The sequence below is a fragment of the Tamandua tetradactyla genome, chromosome 9, assembly GCF_023851605.1.
Source record: "Tamandua tetradactyla isolate mTamTet1 chromosome 9, mTamTet1.pri, whole genome shotgun sequence".
Classification (NCBI taxonomy): Eukaryota; Metazoa; Chordata; class Mammalia; order Pilosa; family Myrmecophagidae; genus Tamandua; species Tamandua tetradactyla.
Genome location: NC_135335.1, coordinates 86,053,900 through 86,078,070, shown reverse-complemented (window position 1 = coordinate 86,078,070; position 24,171 = coordinate 86,053,900). Strand labels below are relative to the sequence as shown.

General features: G+C 38.1%; 1 long non-coding RNA gene and 1 other non-coding gene across 2 annotated transcripts; both read right to left on the bottom strand.

The window, feature by feature from the left end:
- Nucleotides 1–3,454: 3,454 nt before the first annotated feature.
- Nucleotides 3,455–23,645, bottom strand: LOC143646189 (uncharacterized). Its single transcript, XR_013157368.1, has 3 exons — nt 23,334–23,645; nt 6,087–6,240; nt 3,455–3,680 (listed from the first exon to the last, which is right to left on the bottom strand). It is a non-coding gene; the product is annotated as an uncharacterized LOC143646189 (long non-coding RNA).
- On the bottom strand, nt 12,468–12,538 carry TRNAR-UCG (transfer RNA arginine (anticodon UCG)). Its single transcript has one exon. It is a non-coding gene; the product is annotated as a tRNA-Arg (tRNA).
- Nucleotides 23,646–24,171: the final 526 nt, after the last annotated feature.

The following is a 24,171-nucleotide window of genomic DNA, read 5'->3' as shown; positions in this document are numbered from 1 at the left end:
AGGCATTAATCATTTAGAAAATAATGGTTCACTGAATTTTACCTGTCTTCCAAATGTTATCATATTTTATTAAACAATATAAAAAAATCACATTTGTTCATACCACCACTAATTTCATTAAGAAAACTTTTTAAGTTTTGGGAATCTGTTAAGTTCAAAGGTTTGAATTCTGTCATTGGCTGCAAATACTGTCAATTGTTTTCCTTGAAGTGACAGTCTTATTTGTTCATTTTTGAGAAAATGCCAAATACCCAAATCTGAATAACAATAGCTTACCTGTCAGTCATTCTTTTGAGTAAAAATGGTATGTCATTTTTTTTTTAAAGAGTCTAGTTGGCTCCCAGAGATGAGTCTGGCCCTGGCACCATGGTATCAACAATTCCATCTTGATCAAAAGGGGGGAAAAGAAATATAACAAATAAGGTATCGGTGGCTGAGAGAGTGCAAATAGAGTCGAGAGGTTACTCTGGAGGTCACTCTTGCATCAGCTTCTGTTAGACATTGCTACCTCCCATAACTTGCCAAACCCCAACCAAAACCATTCCAGCCAATCCTAAAGAGTACCTTGGGCATTATACGAAATTCTACGAATGCTCCATGCACTAGGGTAACATTCCAGACATCTACAATCTCCAGATGGGTTCTTGGATGAGATAAGCCCTGAAATGAAGAGGGACCAGACTCTCCAGAACATCAATTAGTTCCACCTCCCTATCCCATATTATCAACAGCCCCTTCCAACATGAAAAATTTAGAATGGACATAGCCCAAGTACCGCTAAGGAGTGGAAGAAAGATCAAAGGTGATAGAGGAATTTAAAGAGAGGTGGGTTTAACAATGAGTATGATTGTTGAATCATTATGGTGATATTTCTTTTAGTCTCCAATATCTTAGAGCAGCTATAGATAAAAACCTAAAATGGTGGAATTGTAACCAATATTAAACTCTGAAATCTGTTTCATAACTAATTGCTGTGATGTGCTTTTAAAATTATTGCTTTTTAGGGTATATGCTATTTTTCACAAAAAAAGAAAAATATATATTTCTTCAAGTCTCCAGTGTTTTGGAGCAGCTAGAAGGAAAATCTGAAATAGTGGAATGGTAACCCATAACAAACACTGAAATCTATTCTGTATCTACTTATTGAAGTGTACCTTGAAATCATTGCTTTTTTTCCTTTTCTTTGTATATATGTTATATTAAACAATAAAAAACTTTTTTATAAAAGTGTCTAGTTGAGCTTTCAACTCAAAATCATTGACAAGTGCTTTTCTTTTAGATGGCTTTCAGACTGGCATGCCACAGAAATACATTCATCCCATTTGTTACACAAAATTTTTTTTTAAGAATAGGGTTTTGGTTTCCTAGCATTACAACAAATGAGTTGGCTTAACAATAGGAATTTATTGCTTGTGGTTTCAGAGGCTAGGAGACTTGTTTCCTCCTGGACTTAGTATCTTTTGTCTGGCTAGCAATCTTCGGGGTTCCTTGTTTTTTCTATCACATGGCATTGCACATGGCAGCATCTTCTCCTTTCTCCTCTGGGTTCCATTGACTTCTGGTTTCTGGTTGTCCCTGTGGTTTCTCTCTCTGTGCTTTTCTCTATAAGGCCTCTAATTATAGGATTAAAGACCATCCTAATTTAGTTATGCTACACTTTAACTGAAGTAATCTCATCAAAAAGTCTATTTACAATGGGGCTCACACCTATAGAAATGGATTAAGATTAAGAACATGTTTAATCTTGGGTATATAACTCCAAGCCGCCACAGATGGTATAAAACAATTAAGATTTAATGCAATTAATAATTTTTACTGTTTCATCAAGCGTATCTGTAAGTGAAATTGACTTTACAAAAAAAAAAAACAACAAAGAACTGGCAGTGCACGATTGGGACAAATTCAATACCATGGTACAATTGGTTGGCATTGCCTTGGTATATTCTAAAACACAATTGCTTTTGTGTCATCTGAGCAAACATCAATGAAGTGAAAAAGGCAAATATTGTCTTAGGGACTCCCTGCATGAATCGCAAGGACCCCTTGGGGTCTGTGGACCATACTTTTGAGATCCACTGGTATATATAAATGGACTAATCAATTAAGGTCTTCAGTAGTGCTTAATATAGAATAAGTGCTATTAGGATCCTTCTTTTCTTTAAACTTTTTACTTTGAGATAATTGTAGATTCACACACAGTGTAAGGAATAATGGAGAGATCCTGTGTACCCTTTACTCATTTTCCCTCAATGACACCATCTCATGAAATTGTACAGCAACATTATAACCAGGATATTGATATTGATACACTCCATCAATCTTGTTCAGATTTCCCTAGTTTCACTTGTTCTCATTTATGTATGTGTTTGTGCGTGTGCATGTGTATTTAGTTCTATGTAATTTTATCACATAGTATAGTTTCACATTGGGATTCTTTTTAAAATTGTATGCTATTTATGCTAGGCAGTTATGAGATGTCATTATGCGTAATGGGGATTCTGAAACAGTTTCAACCCTTTCAGGTATTATCTGATCTCTCTCCCTTATGGTGGGACTGAATGGGAGCAGAGACAGGGCACTTTTTAGGCCAAAGAATTAGACTGGACCTCAGACTGAGGCAGAATGGTGTCCACAAGCAAATAAAGTCCAGTAGTCAGTTCAGAAGTGCAGTTGCCAGACCAAGGGCAGGTAGATCCCACAATGGTGCATCGGTGAATTCTGGCATTGGTGAGTGACCAGATGTCACTACTTCCACTAGACAGTGGTGGTTGGGCCATGTGCCCCAGGTGGCTAAGGGACTGTTTGGTGCTTGGGCCTTATGAAGCAGGGCAGGACGATGCAGGCAATGTGTGTCGAGTGTCATGGATTTGCCAAGAGTCTCTTGCTTTTCTCCAAGGGTTAACATTTTTCTCAGGACAGAAATAAGATTATCTCATACACACTCTTCATGACCTAAGTAAAAATGTGCTTAGCTTATGAGTCTCGTTTAAGTCTTGCTATTAATAAGATTGTGTGTCCTCTTAGCCCAATTTCTCCTCTCTCCAGCAAGCCTTTCTTGACTCCACAATCCAGCTTAGAAGATCTTAATCTAAACTCCCAAAGTATCCTAAACCTACCCTATCAAAGCTTGTATCAGTTAATACTGGAATGCCATTTATCTGTTAAGTTGATCCTTGCAAACACCATGAAGTAGGTGCTATGCTTATCCATAGCACAGGGAGGTTGAGTAATTTTTCCAGGCTCACATAGGACCAATATTCCAACCAGACAACTTTAGAGCTGATTCACATGTGTGCAAACTGGTTAAAACACTGTTTTCTTTTTGCTGAGCCCTCAATCTTCCTTCAAATTTCTCCTCCTTAGATTGGAATGTGGTTTGATATTTAAAAATTAGACTGGGACAATTCCCAAACACTATCTAAGAGAATAAGACCACCCCAGGGAGATGGTTTGAGCATTTTATTTGTAGTTTGTGACAACATGAGATTTTCTTTTATAGGGAGGGAAAAGGGAGAAGTGTCCTGGTTTCCCAAATAAATTTCCTAATGTCCTGTGTGTTCATTGCCTCTGTCTCCCAACTCCAGGCAATTATAAAGCCCTGTTTTATGTGTGCCTTGAACCTACAGGTTCCATGGATTCCTGGGTTTAGATTCATAACTCTGAAGAATTTGTTCCAAAACCTGCCAAGAAAAAAAATATGACTAACAGAGCTCAGACTTGCAGGATATTATAGCACATAGAAAGGACTCTGACTTTCAGTATCAACATGAAGAATAATTTTGAAGGTTAGGGGGTGCACTGAGGAATTTTGACTGAGAAAACAAAATGTGTGTGTGTGGCAGGGGTAAAGATAAAATGTTTTAGTATTGTTGCAACTGGTCTCTATCTTGCCAGGAATCTTATGTCTTACGTTACGGTCCCCTTTACAGGTAAATTTTTACTGCAGACCAAGAAATTGGGCTTCCAGTGGGGAAAAGTTTCCTTTGAATGTTACAGAATTATGGAATCTTAGCACTGAAAGGAAACACAGAGGTAATATAATCCAGGCCACCTTCAAATGCAGGATTGGACAGTTTTCCTCTCTTTTAGTTTAAGAGTGAATTCCGTGAACAAGGCAAATGACTCTCATTTGACTTTTTTGGGGCACACATTGAAATGATCAGTTTGCTGCAGTGGATTGGACATCACTGCCTTTCTAGTAATTCTTTAATATATGTTTACATAGGGAAACCCCTGATGGAAAGAATGTCTATTCTTTATTTAGTAATCCAGTTAAGGTAGTTAAGTTTATGTGTCAACTTGGTTGGGTTATGGTGTCCAGTTGCTTGGTCAAGCAAGCACTGTCCTGATTGTTACTATGAGGGTATTTTATGGATTTAAATTATTAGTCAGTTGATTGCATCTGTGGCTGATTATATCTACAATGAATAAAGGAGACTGCCTTCAGCTTTGAGAGAAACCTCATCCAATCAGTTAAGGCCTTAAAGGGGGAGCTGATGATTTTGCAGTCAGAAGGAAGTGTTTCTATTCTCTTTACTTCAGTCAGCCAGCTTCTCCTGGGGGAATTCATTGAAATGTTCATCAGAGTTCCCAACCTGTGGCTTGACCTACAGAATTTGGGCCAATCTCCATGGTCATCTGAGCCAATTCCTATAACAAATCTCAAGATATTTACATTATGTGTGTGTGTGTATGTGTGTGTGTGTGTGTGTGTGTGTGTGTATAGCCTGTTGGTTCTGTTTCTCTGGAGAATCCTCACTAATACACTAGTACATTGAACTACCTTTCTCTTTAGTTTCACGATATGAAGGATTCATGAATAATCAGATTCCTTATAGCACATAGAATGATTTTAACTTCCACATAGAAAAAGAAGTAGGATGGCTCCCACACAGCTTAGTATTTGACCTCACAGTGGAGGAGGTGTGGGCATGGGACCATGGAAATATACTACCATTCAGAAGCAGCTGGTCTCTTGAAAAAATGGAGTAATATTCTAAAAGCCAGAGCTCCAGTTCCAAGTCAGTATTCTGTGAGCATGGGGTGCTGTGTCTCCAACATGAAGAATAAATGGGTCAGGAAACCCAGGAGCAGATGCAGGAGTGGCCCAATTTATCATCACTCCCAATGACCCAAGTGTGGATTTGGTGCTCCCGTCCTAGTAAGCCTGACCTTTGCAGGGTTAGAGGTCCTGGGTTCCATAGGGACGCACTCTTTCCAGTAGATGCAGAGCAGCAAGGATCCCATTAAACCAGAAGTTACAGTTGTTGCCAGAGTACTTTGAACACCTTGTGTCCAGGTCCCAGCAGGCAAAATGAAAGTCACCATACTTGGGAGGGGTATCTGACTGTAAGTGTGGGTCCTCTGAGAAACAGATATCAATGCAGGATTAAACATGGAAGGATTTTATTGGGTCAAAAGCCTATGAAGGAAAATGGGGCAGAAGCTGGGTAAGGCTGGGAGAGTCATCAGACTACAATGTGAGTCCTATTTTGAATGAAGTGAAGAGAGGGAAGGAAGATTGGTTGGAAGCATCTCAGATTGCCATGCAGTCCAAGGAAATGCCAGAAATGCCATTGGGGTGTCCTTGACCAAAGATCATCCATCAGCAGAGTTCCATGTTTCCCAAGAATGGCCTGCCTTAGTTTCCCTGTAGTGCTTGGTCATTAGCCAAGAGCAGCTTGTGGGGAGCATGGCTTCCAGGCAAACATGGAGATAGATTTCAGAGCCAGCAGTTTGGACCCTTGGTCATTTGCACACCTTGTAGTTGGAGGTTTGCTGGTACATTCACGTGATCCCCTACATTGACACTGATCAATAGGAGGAGGTAGGCTGCTTTTATACAAGGGGAAGCAAGGAATACATGTATAATCTCTGGGTACTTCCTTGCCCCATCTTAATCGTGAATATATAAATATGTGAATGTATTTGTATAGGAACATGAAGAAAAACATAGAAGGATACAAATTAATTTGTGAACATGATGTGGCAAATACGTTGGTTTCTTGAGCCAACTCTATTCCCAATCCCCTTTTACTTAGCCTCTTTCCAGACATGGATCGCTATTTGACGCAGTTCTGGCTTACAGGAGATAAGCAGAATTCTACTGGTTATGCTATCTCCTTGCTCCTGCTTCCTGACTGGGCTGTGGGCATGATGTGTGAGCTGAAGCAGTCATCTTGGGACCATGATGGAGAGACCAAAAGAACTGCCAGCAGCAGAGAAACTCCAGAACTTCTACTTAGGAGAGGAAAAACATATATGGTTTATAAGTGTGTCAAAATAAGATAATTAAATATTTTTAAACGTAGTAAAATAGTCTATTTTATCTGTTTTAAAATTTGACATACTATTATTTATGTACATAAAAATTAATTTCTTTAGTTATGGCCCATTTCTTATTTTTAATATTGCATATTTTTTCTTGCCAGATATTTTATTCACTTAAAAACATCAGATTTTTTAAAACTTTATTATTTATTTTCTATTTCATTGACTCCTTACTTGCCTTTGCCATTTCCTCCCTTCTACTTCCTTTGGATTTCTCTGTTCATTTTTGAGCTCTTTGAGTCAATGTTTAATGGTTAATTATTAGCTTTTACTCTTTTCTAATGTAGCAAACCCTGGCCAAAACACTAATCTTGGTGTAACGCAGTTGACTTTTGTTCTCACTGTGGAAGTGGATTAAAGTTCTCAAACTGTGTAGGTGGGAGAGGTGAAATGGCAGACTTAAGAGTCCCTAGGCAGTCACTGAACCTAGAATCCATCCAATCAACATTTAAGCCAGAGTAGACAGTCACCACTAGGTGGCGTCCAACCTCACCAAGGATTGGGAGGGATTTCGAATTTGATTCTGAAATTGGACCTGGAGAGCAACTTCCCCATATACAGGCTTGCCCTGATCATTCCACTAATGCACAATAAAAGACAAAAAATTCATGTATTCAACCTCTGGAACAATTTACCCCTATAACAGTATTTTATTTTGTGGGCACTTCTCTATACGTAGTGCTTGATCATCCTAATCTCTATTGATATGTTGATTTTTCATTGTCACTCAGTTTTAAATGTTTCATACTTTCTATCATGATTTCTTCTTTAATATATGACTTAGAAGTGTGTTTCTTAGTTCTAAACTAAGAGAAAGTGGTCTATATGATTCATTGGTATTAGTTGAGATTCCTTTTGTGGCCTAACACATGGTCATTTGGGGGTGCAGGGAAATATTCCAAATGGACTTGAAAAGAATATGTATTCTCCTATTGAGAATGGGGTTCCATGGATGACAAAATGAAACTTGTTTAAATCTTTGCTCTTACCAAATTGTGTCTGCTTGTTCTCTCTCTCTACCTATAGGCATGGATTTCTAAATTTCTTTCTCCCTCCCTCCCTCCCTCCCTCCCTCCCTTCCTTTTCTTTGATGCTGTGTGTTAACAATATATATGTTCAGGATCAGTACATCTCCCTAATGAATTATTTCTTTTGCCATTAACTGATTACCTTCCTCATTTCTAATAATGATTTTTGCCTTACAATTGATTTTACCTGATATTAATATCTTTATGTCTTCTTTCTTTTATCTAATATGTGCCCACTTTATTTTCATCATTTATATGGTATTATGTTTCAGATATATCTCTTGTAAACAACATGTATCTGGATTTAAAAATTATGCTAGGAGATTAAAATCAATTTACATTTATTTGGATTACTAATATATTTACTTATTTCTATCATTTCATTTTGTGTTTTCTATCATTATGCTTTCTATTTGTTCTTTTTTACCTTCTTTGTTCCTGTTATTATATTGATTTTCATTGCAACAAAAATTTTTATTATGCATATCTCACTAAAAATGTCTAACATTATCAATATTTTTATTTCCCTCCCTCCAAATACAAGCATTTAAAATACTCTCTCCCATTTTCTATGTTTTGTTCCTTAGTATTTTAATTTAATTTGGTTTGACTCTCCTAAATTAACTCTGTCTTAGTTTGCCAGGGCTGCTATGACAAATAACCCACAGTAGTTCGCTTAAAAATTAAGCATTTATTGTCTCACGCTTTTGAGAGTTACAAGCCCAAAATCAAGATGTAGGTAAAGCGGTGCTTTCTCTCAGGTTGCTAGCATTCTGGGGATGGCAGGCATCAGTTACAAGATATGTTTCTCTCCACTCTGGCTTCTTCTGATTTCTGGCTTCGACTGACTGAGTGCACCCAAATTTCCTCTCTTTACAAGCTTCTAGTCATATGGATTAAGGACCACTGTGATTTTAATTTGGCCTCATCCGAAGTAGGATTTTTGAAGATCTTATTCACAAATGAAGATACCTTAACTGTAATAGCACTTTCAAATGTCTTATTTACAAATCGGCTCACACTGACACAAACATGGATTAGGATTTGAACATATCTTTTATGGGGGACATCTGTCAATCCCCAGCAAGCTCTTGGGATAAAAAAAACAAGTATAATTTAAATTAATACTTACTGGTTTCTTTGCCCATCGTTTCTTCTTGCCTCACACTCCTTTTTAATTTTAATTGTCTTTTTTACTTCAGTTAGTAATTTTTTTAGCAATGGATGTCAATGATAAACTTTTTAGACTTATTTTTTAAATTATCTTTATTTCACCCTCACTCTGGAACAATAGTTCAGTTGGGTCTAAGAGAAACTCTTCTATTGCTGCTAATCATAACTCTGTAGTCAGCCTAATTGCCACGCTTTTTAGATTAGCTCTCTTTTTGTGTATGTGTTTAAGAGTTTCCCTTCTTTTGTTCAAAAATTTGACCCCATTGTACATTGTTGTGTGGGTTTGTTTTGTGTTGTTTTATTCTACTTCAGACTCAGTAGCTTTCTTCGATTCTAGAAAATTCTCAGTCATTATTTCTTTGAGTTGCTTCTAGCTCCCTTCCCTCCTTTCTCTTCTGGAATTTATGTGTGATCTATGTTGGAATTTATCAGTCAATTGGGTCTTGTAAACTCTAATATTTTCGTGTCCTTATTTTTCTGTGTTTCATTCTGGATGATATTCTCAAATCTATCTATCAGTTCACTAGCTCTTTTTAAGTGTTTGTCTACTATTTAATTTGACTTTAGAATTTTAATAAACATATTTTTCAGTTCTAGAAGTTCTATTTTATATCTTCAAATCCTTTGCTTAAATTTTTTGAAAGTCTTATAATTTTGATATTTTGACTATGCTTTCTTTCATTTCTCAATTTAAACATACTTCATCTTCTTCTCAATTTAAATATACTTATTTTATAGTGTCTTTCAAATTATTCTATTATTTCTACTTGGTGGGCTGATACTTCTTCCTTCTGTTGTATCAGTAGACGCTGCACCCTGATACTTTCCCTCATGTGTTTCGTAATTGTGATGGTTAGGTTCTGGCAGCAACTTGGCCAAGTGATGATACCCATTTGTCTGGTCAGGCAGCACTGGTACGACCATTGCTGCAAGGACATTTATTTTGTGGCTGGTTGCTAAAGGCTGGTGTATTAAATCATCAGTCAGTTGATTGCACCTGTGGCTGATTACATCTGCAGTGGGCTTGGGTGTGTCTCCCACAAGATAGTCCAGTCAGTTGAAGGCTTTAAGGAAGAAGAGAGAGTTCTTCACTGCTTCTTCAGCCAGTGAGCCTCCCCTCCAAAGTTTGTCCAGATCCTTCTTCGGAGTTACCATCTTCACAGCCTGCCCTATGGATTTTGGACTCTTTCACTCCCATGCTTGCATGAGCTACCTTTATAAATCTCATATTTACAGATCTCTTCTGTTGGTTCTGTTTCTCTAAAGAACCCTAGCTAACACAGTAATTTTTTATTGTAAGCTTTTATATTTTCTTCTTGTGAGAGTCTCCTGAACCCTGGATTGTGGGTAATTCCCTATTGAGCTGTAAAGAAGTATTTACTTCTCTCCAGGCTCCTGTGGTGTCCACTGGACATGGCTCAGTGATTATGTTAATTTCTTGCTTGAGATTCTTATAACATTTTGGTAGATTAATTCATACCTCATACCCAGGTTAGGTTCTGGACTTTTCATAGGACTGTTTTTTTTTTTCCTACCTAAATCTTGCTTCCTTGTTGCTTCTCTGGGCAGAAGATGGTGTTCTTCTAGTCCCTCTTTCATGGCCTAGAAAGATTTTGGAGCATCCCAGTTTTAAAGAGAGGTCTCAGTTCCAGCCTGAAAAGCCTCCAGGCTAAATTTACTGTGGGGCTCATATCCAGGCCTGGCTCTTTCCTGGTCCCCTCACATGTCAACTTGGAACTTGCATCCCTGGTTTTGAATTTCCTTTTTGTTTCTGGCATCTGAGAACTGCCTTGGCTTTCTTTCAGGCGATGTGTTTTAGAGTTTAAAAAATATTTATCCAACATTTACATGTGTTTGTAGTGGAAAGGAGGCTTTGTTAAGTCAGGCTGTCATACTGTCAGCCTTGAAATTCCTTCACAGTCATATTTTGGTCATGTATTTCTCACTTCAATGAATTTGGCCAAATTCCTCTTACCCCTACTGACCTCATACCCCCTTCACACATCTAAAACATAGTCAAGGAAGTTGGACAAGTCAGAAAGATAAAGTTGCCTTCCCAAATTTCCTTTACTATTTCATTCACATCATTTCTCAAAAAACACTCATAGATGGATGGAGCTGGAAGGGGTCTTGCAATCCTCTCATCTGATATGTTCATTAATCAGAAGAGGAGCCCAGAGCTTAACTGAATGCAATATTAGTCATGTAGGCAGGACTGGGACTCTGGTTTACCATCCTCTGGAACAGCTTCAAATTCACTCTCTTGAGCTTGGAACAGAAAAAGGAGCATTACTCTTAGAACCAGAAAACCAAGATCTGAATCCCAGGTTTGCCACTTACCACTGGCTTGATCTCAGGCAAGTCACTTAGCCTTTTGAGATCCAGTTTGTTATCTTTAAAATGGAGACAGACCTTGTGAGATTTTTATGAGGTTAAATGATTCAGCAGTTATGAAAGTTCCTGCTAAGCAGGAAGCACTAAATAATTTTCTTTCTGTCTTAAAATTTAAGATCTCTCATGTCCCCTCTCGGAAACATTTCTTTTCAGCTGTTCATTCTTACAGAATCTACCTTAAAAAAGTACCTGGAGAATTAACTAACTGGAAGGTTTAAGATCAATAAATAGGAGGTTAGATTCCTGTTTTCCTTCTTTCCAAGTAAACACTGAAACTTTGTTCCCAAAGGCTAAAGTAAATCCATCTTGAAGAGTTAAAAGCTACAAAACTGCAAGTGAAACACTAGCAATCTTATATTGTTTTCATTTTGTTTATATCTTGGCTTCACATTCATTGGCCCACAGCTTCCTCGTGGTGATTTCACAGTGAGTTCTATGACAAACTTATTCTCTGAATGACCAGATAGCAAATATTTTTGGCTTTGTGGGCCAAAAATGGTTGCTCTCATATATTCTTCTTTATTTTGTGCACTATCCTTTAAAAATACAGAAAACACTCTTGGTTCATGAACTGTACATAGAAGGTTATGTGGCCACAGTTTACTGAAACTTGTTCTAGACTGTCAAGAACCTTCTGGCCATGTCCATGGCGGCTTTTTGACCTCAATAATTATCAATGCTTAGGGCCCCCTGGCCTAATTATCCTATCAAGCTTGTGAAAGAATGACAGTTCCCTCTCTGTGCCTTTTCCCCATCTGCCCCTAAAGCTTGATCTTTTAGCTTGGCCCTTCCTGTCTAAAGAAAAAGGAGCACCGTCTGCACAGGGCCACTTCTTGCATTTTCCATCCACCCAAGGACTTTCATCTTTCATAGAAATAATTCCTTAGTTGGCCAAATCAGTACTTCCCAACCTTTGCCATGTCATGGCCCATTTGGAAAGTAATTTTCATAGCTCAGGATTGTGGGAGGAGGTGAGCAGCAAGGGTTAGACAGATGCAACTGCTCATGGCCAGAGACAACTGAGTTTAAGGACTCCATATGCCTCAGATCTTCCCTGGCTGCCTAGAGGACACATGGAATCAATGTCTCAGCAACTCTGTCAATAATAGCATAGTGGTTATATGCGCAAGTGTTGGAGACAGACTTAAACCTTGTCTTGCTCCTTACTAACCATATGACCTTGGATTAGCTTTGTAATTTCCCAATGTCTTGTCTTAATTTCTCTTCTGTAAAGTGGGGATAATAAAAGTACTTCCTTTATATTGTCTATTTCACATGTAAAACATGCATGTAATATACATGTAGTGTCATTAACACGGTGCTTGTTTATGAATCCTAAGAAATAGTGTGTATTTTCCTTTTCTTTCTGGTTATTAGATAATTGCATTAAATGAAGACAGTACCCAGGAATGAACAGCTTGTAGTCGAAACTTTAGATCAATATTTTTTACATTATAAAGCTTTCCCTCTCAATTTTGCTCAAAGGTTTAAGCCTTTGAGGCTTGCATTTTTTTGTGCATCTATTTTTTTGGAAGGGTGTGGTGCATAATCCAGGAATCGAACCTGGGTCTCCCACATCGAAGGTGAGAATTCTACCACTGAACCACCCATGCACCCCTGTGTATCTATTTCTGTTGTCCAAACACACAGTACCACAGGGCTGTCATCTACTATACACAGAGGACACTATGATGAGTAAGGATCCGCAGTTTTTTAAGGCCAGTGTCCTAGTCTCTAGACAATATACTAGAGGAGTGATATGTCTCAGCAGTTCATAAAAAGTTGAAACACAATCATGTAGGGTAAGAATTAAATAGAAGGGATGAGACGGTAAGAAAAAGTCTGGCACATGGTATGTACTTGACAAAAAGTTTGATAAAGAGTTTTTATAATTGATAAAAAGTTTCCATTAAATAAAATAGTTGGATTGAACGGAGTGCCCTTAGTCCCAGTAGTCAAGTCTCTGATAACCACAATTTGCTGATGGAGCTGAAGCTGAACCACCTGTGGACAATCAACACTTGGCTGTGCTTGGAGAATATCCTCTATCTAGGACAGGCAGCCCTCCCAGGGGCCTCGTGATACGAAGGATTAGTAAGAGAGCGATGATGTCAGGAAATGGGGGATCACTTTACCAGTGGAAACCACAGGAATCCTGGGCAAGCAAAATAATCATGAAAATTGCTTTTTGGCAATGACACGGGTCAATTCTCTCTGCCTTATAAAGAACATTCTGCGATCTACTGTGGCTTTAATCACATTAACTGCTATGCAGTTATGGAATAGCTGCTTTGCAAGGACTTCAAAGCACAATTTTGCTGTACTGTCAGTTCATGGCTTGTACTATGTGAAGGAGAATGAAAAGTGGAAAACACAGTTTCTTCACCCAGTATCCTAAAATTGAATGGTAGGCCAGAATTAATACACATAAAATCCTTAAAGATGAAAGTGAAAAACTCTCATGAGTCAGAATCTCCAGGATATAATACTCTAAATTGCTCTAACAAAACGCCAAAAAAGATTGGTGATAAATGCAGTTAGTGAAACTGTAAATACTATATTCTCTTTTGTAGTGTCATAATACATGATCATAGTAAAGGCTCTGAGGTGCTGCAGCAAAAACTTTCTTTAACCTGGAATCTCACAAATGTAATTGACCTTTTCACCCTGTATTAGTTAGGGTTCTCTGGAGAAGCAGAATCAACAGGGAACACTCACAAGTATAAAATTTATAAAAGTGTCTCACGTGACCGCAGAAACGCAGAGTCCAAAATCCACAGGGCAGGCTGTGAAGATGATGATTCCGATGGAGGGTCTGGACGAACTCCACAGGAGAGGCTCGCCAGCTGAAGCAGGAATAGAGCCTGTCTCTTCTGAATCCTCATTAAAAGGCTTCCCGTGATTAGATGAAGCATCACTCATTGCAGAAGACACTCCCCTTTGGCTGAGTACAAATGGAATCAGCTGTGGATGCAGCTGACATGATCATGATTTAATTTTATGAAATGTCCTCATTGCAACAGACAGGCCAGCACTTGCCCAACCAGACAAACAGGTGCCACCACTTGGCCAAGTTGACACATGAACCTGACCATGAGACACCCCCAGACCCCAGTGATTTGATTCTCTGAATCTCTGAAAGCAGCAGAAATCAGCTCTAGCTAAAAAGAGCAGGAGGGAATTTTCTAGAATAACATTGGGAGCGTATAGAATAGCCAGGAAGGCTGAAGCACCGAGATTCCTCCTTCAGTGGTTGGCCTGATAGTCGATCTGACTTAGCCCCACTACTGAAAAGGAGATAGCTGTCAGGCTGAGGGGAGCCTATGCAGGAAAACCTTGTAACCTTGCAGACCAGGAAGCTAAAGCAGACAGAGGGTAAGTGGCTTAATCCAAATCGTGGGCCAGTTGCGGTAGAGCGAGGTAACTGCTGTTTCTGCAACATTATTTTCTCTCTCTCTTTTTTTAATTATTTTTTCTGAGGGGATAGGGGGGTGTTCCTTAAAAACATAGCACCCCATAATCATGAAGAAAAAGAGCCAACCTGAGTGGTTGCTTGGCAAAGGTGAGCTTTACACTGACATATTTAATTCCACCTCAACCTAACTCAGTGGGAGGCTTTATGCTTCGGAAGTGGCAAAATATGTGACCTAATTTAGGGTACACAGGTGGTTCGGTAGTAGAACGTTTGCCTTCCAAGTGGGAGACCTGGGTTTGATTCTGGGATCATGCACCCACCTCCCCAATTATAAATACATGTGCACTAATTTGTTACCCACTTATTTCCAAAAAAGAAACGACTTTGAGATGACTTGTCATTGAATTTCTGATAAATGATGCTAAAAAGCTACTTTTTTGTTCACTCTGAAATTCAAATTTAAGTGAGTATCCTGTATTTTTATTTGCTAAATCTAGCAAATTATCCCATCTGTGTGGGTTTGAAGCTTTTATATGCCCTGGAAAAGGCCAAGTTCTTTTAGTCCATTCCTGTGGGCGCAGACCTATTGTGGGCGGAACTTTCGGTTACATTGTTTCCATTGAGATGTGGCCTTTCCAATTCAAAGTGGGTTTAAATTTTTATTAGGGCCCTTTATTAGAGAATAAAAGGCAAAAAACACCAAGAGAGAGAGTTTAGAGAGAAACATCCTAGAGATAATAACAGAGGACTGACAGACATACAGAAAGAAAGCCACTGAAACCAGGAGCTGAAAGCAATGGCTCTCAGGAGCAAAGGACCAGCAGACACTGGCCACCTGCCTTCTCATGTGACAGAGGAACCCCAGATGCCATCCGCCTTTCTTCAGAGAACGTATCGTCCTGCTGATACCTTAATTGGGACATTTTCATGGCCTTAGAACTAGACATTTGTAACTAATAAATCATTGTAAAAGCCAGTCCATTTTTGGTATATTTCATTCTGGCAGCTTTAGCAAACCAAAATGTCAGTCATCAGTAAAATCAACTGCCTTATCTTTTGTGTCCCTCCTCTAATACTAAGCAAAACTGTCGTCCTAAACAGCAAGCTTTCAACAACTGTTAGCTATTTATATTATTACTGTACTCTGCAAGTACTCTTGACTTAGTACTTATAACACCTTTTTACCATTATGTGGCTCATCTCTGCCTCCCTTATGAGTCTGTAAGTCTAAATACAAACACTAGCAATATTTCTTTTTTTTTATTAATTAAAAAAATTAACTAACACAACATTTAGAAATCATTCCATTCTACATATGCAATCAGTAATTCTTAATATCATCACATAGATGTATGATCATCATTTCTTAGTACATATGCATCGATTTAGAAAAAGAAATAGCAAGACAACAGAAAAAGAAATAAAATGATAATATGGAGAAAAAATAAAAATAAAAATAAAAAATACAAAAATATATAAGAAAAAAAAACTATACCTCAGATGCAGCTTCATTCAGTGTTTTAACATAATTACATTACAATCACAATTAGGTAGTATTGTGCTGTCCATTTTTTTTTTTTTTTTTAGAAATCATACCATTCTACATATGCAATCAGTAATTCTTAACATCATCACATAGATGCATGATCATCGTTTCTTAGTACATTTGCATCGGTTTAGAAGAACTAGCAATATAACCGAAAAAGATATAGAATGTTAATATAGAGAAAAAAAATAAAAGTAATAATAGTAAGAACAAAACAAAACAAAACAAAACAAAACAAAAACCTATAGCTCGGATGCAACTTCATTCAGTGTTTTTTTTTTATTAATTAAAAAAAGAATTAACAAAACAATTAGAAATCATTCCATTCTACATGTACAATCAGTAATTCTTAATAGCATCACATAGTTGCATATTCATCATTTCTTAGTACATTTGCATCGATTTAGAAAAAGAAATAAAAAGAAAACAGAATAAGAATTAAAACGATAATAGAAAGAAAAAAAAAAGCCTATACCTCACATGCAGCTTCATTCAGTGTTTTAACATAATTGCATTACAATTAGGTAGTATTGTGCTGTCCATTTCTGAGTTTTTATATCCAGTCCCGTTGTACAGTCTGTATCCCTTCAGCTCCAATTACCCCTTCTCTTTTTTTTTTTTTAATTAACGGAAAAAAAGAAATTAACCCAACATTTAGAAATCAACCATTCTACATATGCAATCAGTAATTCTTAACATCATCACATAGATGCATGATCATCATCTCTTAGTACATTTGCATCGGTTTAGAAGAACTAGCAACATAACCGAAAAAGATATAGAATGTTAATATAGAGAAAAAAAAAAGTAATAACAGTAAAATCAAAACAAAACAAAACAAAAACCTATAGCTCAGATGCAGCTTCATTCAGTGTTTTAACATGATTACTTTACAATTAGGTATTATTGTGCTGTCCATTTTTGAGTTTTTGTACCTAGTCCTATTGCACAGTCTGTATCCCATCAGCTCCAATTACCCATTATCTTACCCTGTTTCTAACTCCTGCTGAACTCTGTTACCAATAACATATTCCAAGTTTATTCTCGAGTGTCGATTCACATCATTGGGACCATACAGTATTTGTCTTTTAGTTTTTGGCTAGACTCACTCAGCATAATGTTCTCTAGGTCCATCCATGTTATTACATGCTTCCTAAGTTTATCCTGCCTTAAAGCTGCATAATATTCCATCGTATGTATATACCACAGTTTGTTTAGCCACTCTTCTGTTGATGGACATTTTGGCTGTTTCCATCTCTTTGCAATTGTAAATAATGCTGCTATGAACATCGGTGTGCAAATGTCCATTTGAGTTTTTGCCCTTAATTCCTTTGAGTAGATTCCCAGCAATGGTATTGCTGGGTCGTATGGCAATTCTATATTCAGTTTTTTGAGGAACCGCCAAACTGCCTTTCACAGTGGTTGCACCATTTGACATTCCCACCAACAGTGGATAAGTGTGCCTCTTTCACCGCATCCTCTCCAGCACTTGTCATTTTCTGTTTTGTTGATAATGGCCATTCTGGTGGGTGTGAGATGATATCTCATTGTGGTTTTGATTTGCATTTCTCTAATGGCCAGGGACATTGAGCTTCTCTTCATGTGCTTTTTGGCCATTTGTATTTCCTCCTCTGAGAGGTGTCTATTCAAGTCTTTTTCCCATTTTGTAATTGGGTTGGCTGTCTTTTTGTTGTTGAGTTGAACAATCTCATTATAAATTCTGGATATTAGACCTTTATCTGATATGTCGTTTCCAAATATTGATTCCCATTGTGTAGGCTGTCTTTCTACTTTCTTGATGAAGTTCTTTGATGCACAAAAGTGTTTAACTTTGAGGAGTTCCCATTTATTTATTTCCTTCTTCAGTGCTCTTGCTTTAGGTTTAAGGTCCATAAAACTGCCTCCAATTGCAAGATTCATAAGATATCTCCCTACATTTTCCTCTAACTGTTTTATGGTCTTAGACCTAATGTTCAGATCTTTGATCCATTTTGAGTTAACTTTTGTGTAGGGTGTGAGATATGGGTCTTCTTTCATTCTTTTGCATATGGATATCCAGTTCTCTAGGCACCATTTATTGAAGAGACTGCTCTGTCCCAGGTGAGTTGGCTTGACTGCCTTATCAAAGATCAAATGTCCATAGATGAGAGGGTCTATATCTGAGCACTCTATTCGATTCCATTGGTCGATATATCTATCTTTATGCCAATACCATGCTGTTTTGACCACTGTGGCTTCATAATATGCCTTAAAGTCAGGCAGCGCAAGACCTCCAGCTTCGTTTTTTTTCCTCAAGATGTTTTTAGCAATTCGGGGCACCCTGCCCTTCCAGATAAATTTGCTTATTGGTTTTTCTATTTCTGAAAAGTAAGTTGTTGGGATTTTGATTGGTATTGCATTGAATCTGTAAATCAATTTAGGTAGGATTGACATCTTAACTATATTTAGTCTTCCAATCCATGAACACGGTATGCCCTTCCATCTATTTAGGTCTTCTGTGATTTCTTTTAGCAGTTTTTGTAGTTTTCTTTATATAGGTTTTTTGTCTCTTTAGTTAAATTTATTCCTAGGTATTTTATTCTTTTAGTTGCAATTGTAAATGGGATTCGTTTCTTGATTTCCCCCTCCGCTTGTTCATTGCTAGTGTATAGAAATGCTACAGATTTTTGAATGTTGATCTTGTAACCTGCTACTTTGCTGTACTTGTTGATTAGCTCTAGTAATTTTGCTGTGGATTTTTCAGGGTTTTCGATGTATAGAATCATATCATCTGCAAACAGTGGTAGTTTCACTTCTTCCTTTCCAATTTTGATGCCTTACATTTCTTTTTCTTGTCTAATTGCTCTGGCTAGAACTTCCAGCACGATGTTGAATAACAGTGGTGATAGTAAACATCCTTGTCTTGTTCCTGATCTTAGGGGGAAAGTTCTCAATTTTTCCCCATTGAGGATGATATTAGCTATGGGTTTTTCATATATTCCCTCTATAATTTTAAGGAAGTTCCCTTGTATTCCTATCCTTTGAAGTGTTTTCAACAGGAAAGGATGTTGAATCTTGTCAAATGCCTTCTCTGCATCCATTGAGATGATCATGTGATTTTTCTGCTTTGATTTGTTGATATGGTGTATTACATTAATTGATTTTCTTATGTTGAACCATTCTTGCATACCTGGGATGAATCCTACTTGGTCATGATGTATAATTCTTTTAATGTGTTGTTGGATACGATTTGCTAGAATTTTATTGAGGATTTTTGCATCTATATTCATTAGAGAGATTGGCCTGTAGTTTTCTTTTTTTGTAATATCTTTGCCTGGTTTTGGTATGAGGGTGATGTTGGCTTCATAGAATGAATTAGGTAGCTTTCCCTCCACTTCAATTTTTTTGAAGAGTTTGAGGAGAGTTGGTACTAATTCTTTCTGGAATGTTTGATAGAATTCAGATGTAAAGCCGTCTGGTCGTGGACTTTTCTTTTTAGGAAGCTTTTGAATGACTGATTCAATTTCTTTACTTGTGATTGGTTTGTTGAGGTCATCTATGTCTTCTTGAGTCAAAGTTGGTTGTTCATGTCTTTCCAGGAACCCGTCCATTTCCTCTAAATTGTTGTGTTTATTAGCGTAAAGTTGTTCATAGTATCCTGTTATTACCTCCTTTATTTCTGTGAGGTCAGTGGTTATGTCTCCTCTTCCATTTCTGATCTTATTTATTTGCATCCTCTCTCTTCTTCTTTTTGTCAATCTTGCTAAGGGCCCATCAATCTTATTGATTTTCTCATAGAACCAACTTCTGGCCTTATTGATTTTCTCTATTGTTTTCATGTTTTCAATTTCATTTATTTCTGCTCTAATCTTTGTTATTTCTTTCCTTTTGCTTGCTTTGGGATTAGTTTGCTGTTCTTTCTCCAGTTCTTCCAAATGGATAGTTAATTCCTGAATTTTTGCCTTTTCTTCTTTTCTGATATAGGCATTTAGGGCAATAAATTTCCCTCTTAGCACTGCCTTTGCTGCGTCCCATAAGTTTTGATATGTTGTGTTTTCATTTTCATTCGCCTCGAGGTATTTGCTAATTTCTCTAGCAATTTCTTCTTTGACCCACTCGTTGTTTAGGAGTGTGTTGTTGAGCCTCCACATATTTGTGAATTTTCTGGCACTCCGCCTATTATTGATTTCCAACTTCATTCCTTTATGATCCGAGAAAATGTTGTGTATGATTTCAATCTTTTTAAATTTGTTAAGACTTGCTTTGTGACCCAGCATATGGTCTATCTTTGAGAATGACCCATGAGCACTTGAGAAAAAGGTGTATCCTGCTGTTGTGGGATGTAATGTCCTATAAATGTCTGTTAAGTCTAGCTCATTTATAGTAATATTCAGATTCTCTATTTATTTATTGATCCTCTGTCTAGATGTTCTGTCCATTGATGAGAGTGGTGAATTGAAGTCTCCAACTATTATGGTATATGAGTCTATTTCCCTTTTCAATGTTTGCAGTGTATTCCTCATGTATTTTGGGGCATTCTGGTTCGGTGCGTAAATATTTATGATTGTTATGTCTTCTTGTTTAATTGTTCCTTTTATTAGTATATAGTGTCCTTCTTTGTCTCTTCTAACTGTTTTACATTAGAAGTCTAATTTGTTGGATATTAGTATAGCCACTCCTGCTCTTTTCTGGTTGTTATTTGCATGAAATATCTTTTCCCAAACTCTCACTTTCAATCTGTGTTTATCTTTGGGTTAAGATGTATTTCCTGTAGACAGCATATAGAAGGATCCTGTTTTTTAATCCATTCTGCCAGTCTATGTCTTTTGATTGGGGAATTCAGTCCATTAACATTTAGAGTTATTACTGTTTGGATAATATTTTCCTCTACAATTTTGCCTTTTGTATTATATATATCATATCTGATTTTCCTTCTTTCTACACTCTTCTCCATACCTCTCTCTTCTGTCTTTTTGGTTCTGACTCTAGTGCTCCCTTTAGTATTTCTTGCAGAGCTGGTCTCTTGGTCACAAATTCTCTCAGTGACTTTTTGTCTGAGAATGTTTTAATTTCTCCCTCATTTTTGAAGGATAATTTTGCTGGATATAGGAGTCTTGGTTGGCAGTTTTTCTCTTTTAGTAATTTAAATATATCATCCCACTGTCTTCTAGCTTCCATGGTTTTTGCTGAGAAATCTACACATAGTCTTATTGTGTTTCCCTTGTATGTGATGGAATGTTTTTCTCTTGCTGCTTTCAAGATCCTCTCTTTCTCTTTGACTTCTGACATTCTAACTAGTAAGTGTCTTGGAGAACACCTATTTGGGTCTAATCTCTTTGGGGTGCGCTGCACTTCTTGGATCTGTAATTTTAGGTCTTTCATAAGAGTTGGGAAATTTTCAGTGATAATTTCTTCCATTAGTTTTTCTCCTCCTTTTCCCTTCTCTTCTCCTTCTGGGACACCCACAACACGTATATTTGTGCGGTTCATATTGTCCTTGAGTTCCCTGATACCCTGTTCAAATTTCTCCATTCTTTTCCCTATAGTTTCTGTTTCTTTTTGGAATTCAGATGTTCCATCCTCCAAATCACTAATTCTATCTTCTGTCTCTTTAAATCTATCATTGTAGGTATCCATTGTTTTTTCCATCTTTTCTACTTTATCTTTCACTTCCATAAGTTCTGTGATTTGTTTTTTCAGATTTTCTATTTCTTCTTTATGTTCAGCCCATGTCCTCTTCATGTCCTCCCTCAATTTATCGATTTCATTTTTGAAGAGGTTTTCCATTTCTGTTCATATATTCAGCATTAGTTGTCTCAGCTCTTGTTTCTCATTTGAACTATTGGTTTGTTCCTTTGACTGGGCCATATTCTCAATCTTCTGAGTGTGGACAGTTATCTTCTGTTGCTGGCGTCTGGGTATTTAGTCAGATTTCCCTGGGTGTCGGACCCAACAAGGTTGTAAGATTTTTCTGTGAAATCTCTGGGTTCTGTTTTTCTTATCCTGCCCAGTAGGTGGCACTCGTGGCACACATTTGTCTGCGGGTCCCACCAGTAAAAGGTGCTGTGGGCCTTTTAACTTTGGAAAACTCTCGCCGTCTGGGAGGTTCGCTAGCCGAAGTGGCTTGGAAGAGTGCCAGCCGGCCTGGGGTCCGAACGTGGGGAGGGTCGCTGGCCGCCGCAGCCCGAGAAAGCGCCCGTCTGAATTTCCTAGTCGGCCCGGTGGCGGGAGGGCACCAGCCGCAGCGGCCCGCCCGGGAGAGTGCACGTTCCCAGGGAGTCACGGGTTTGGAAGGGCCCCCCTTCGTCACCGTTCTCCGCGGCCTGGGGATTTCCGATCCAATTCTCTCAGTTGGTCCAGGGGGCCGCACGTGGTGTGGGCGCCAGCTGCCATGGTTTGAGGGGACCGCCTGTCCAATTCTCCCAGCTGGCCCGGGGAGGGGGAAGGGAGTGACTCCGGCCGCTTGCCGCCCCGCCCGGTGAAGCCCGCGCCCCTCGGTGATCTCACCAGAGCGGGTTCTCTCAGCCAGCCAGCCGTTCCAGGATGGGGTACGCTGTCTTTTTTATCTCTGTCGTGGCTTTGGGAGCTGTTCTGTATCATTTCTACTCCCCTAGTAGCTGTCCTGGAGGAGAAACTAAGATCCGCGCGTCTTACTAAGCTGCCATCTTCTCCCTCACTAAGCCACCATCTTCTCACTAGCAATATTTCTAATAAATAAAAACTGAGCTTGAAAATATTTGATTTAGCTCAGTTATAGAGATGCAATGCAGATATTTCCATTATAGAAAGTTCCAGTTACTAGGGATTAAGATATATTTTACACTAAAATTTTTTGAAGTTAACTTCTTTTGTTCTTCATTGATAACCTTGATAAATGCCATTTAAGATTCATCCTTGTGTGCAAGTTAAGGAGTCCTAAAGTAAGACTTAAAGCGATGACTTTTGGGATTATTGATTGCATGTATTAGTTTATGTTGTGCGCCTTATTGCTATGCTATGTGCAATTTTAGTGTTTTGGGAAAATGAAAAATAAAATCTGTTTTTCGGTAAAAATTTAAAAAATGGTTTTATGTTTTTTTATCTTGGCCCTTGTACATAGCTAGTGCTTAATAAACATTGAATAAAAAGATACTTGAACAATGAATAGGTAATATAAGAACTAACCCAAGGAGAACCCTGGAACTTCATGTCAAATGAGTCCTATTTCTTAGTGGGTCTTGGCTTCTGATAATCCTGACTTTAAAATCCCAGCCACTTAATACCTATGTGACCCTGGGACAAGCTGGCGTATCATCTTTGAAATTCAAATTCCTCATCTGTGAAATCGGGATAATTCATTTTTCTAGCATGATGAGACAGATGTCATTCCTGTTCTTTTTCAGATAACAAGGGGCACAGTCCTGGCCCCTCAGTGGTTTTCAGGGGGCTTCCACGCCCATGTCTTTCCACCTGCCTCTAGTCCACTTACCACATTCATACAGTGTGGGCAGAAGCAGAACGATCTGTAGAAATTAATTTCCTAGAAAACCAGAAACCAGTCTTTTAAAGCATCCCTGATTTCCCCCTTAATCTGTTTGAGGAGAAAAATCAGTATGGATTTTCTTCTTTCTTTGCACACTTGCATTCTTTAAATTTTTTCTCCTTGAATGAGCAATGCCAAGCCTCAAGTTTCAGAGCCTCCTTTTGAGTACCAAGTGGTATTTATTTCTCCTTTTATTCCACCTTTGTGAGAAAGGAAAAACCAGAGGGCTGGAGTTTCTGTCTATGGATCTGTGGAACGGCCTTGTCTCAGCATATGGTCATCATTGTGGAATTTTGCGGCCTTCCAAAGCATTGTGAGCACAATTCCAGCTTTTCTTAGTGGCTAACAGTTATCATTACAGGCTTGGAGAAACCTAGGATTCTGAGACTTTGACTGAAAGGTCAATTTATACCAGGAGGAAAAAGAAAATTTCCCTAAGCGTGACTTACTGTAGTCTAATCAAAGATTTTTCTTCTCACTTCTCTCACCTAAAGGAAGAATGCTTTGTAGAGAGAAGGTGGTCAGCAGGTAATATCCTTAGCACAGAGAGACAGAATTTGTCAGAACTCATTTAGCATCAGCCAACAATACCCTAGTTTGCAAAGATGAGTAAGTGCTCTGTACTGTATTTACCCTTGAACTTCCATATAACGGAGATAGTTAGGTACAGAGGGAAGCGGTTAAGAGCTGTGGGCTCCCAGTTGATCTCCTTGGGTAAAATCCCATCTCTGCCTTTCACTAGCTGAAAGATCTTGGGAAAGATGTTTAAAGCCATCTATAAGAC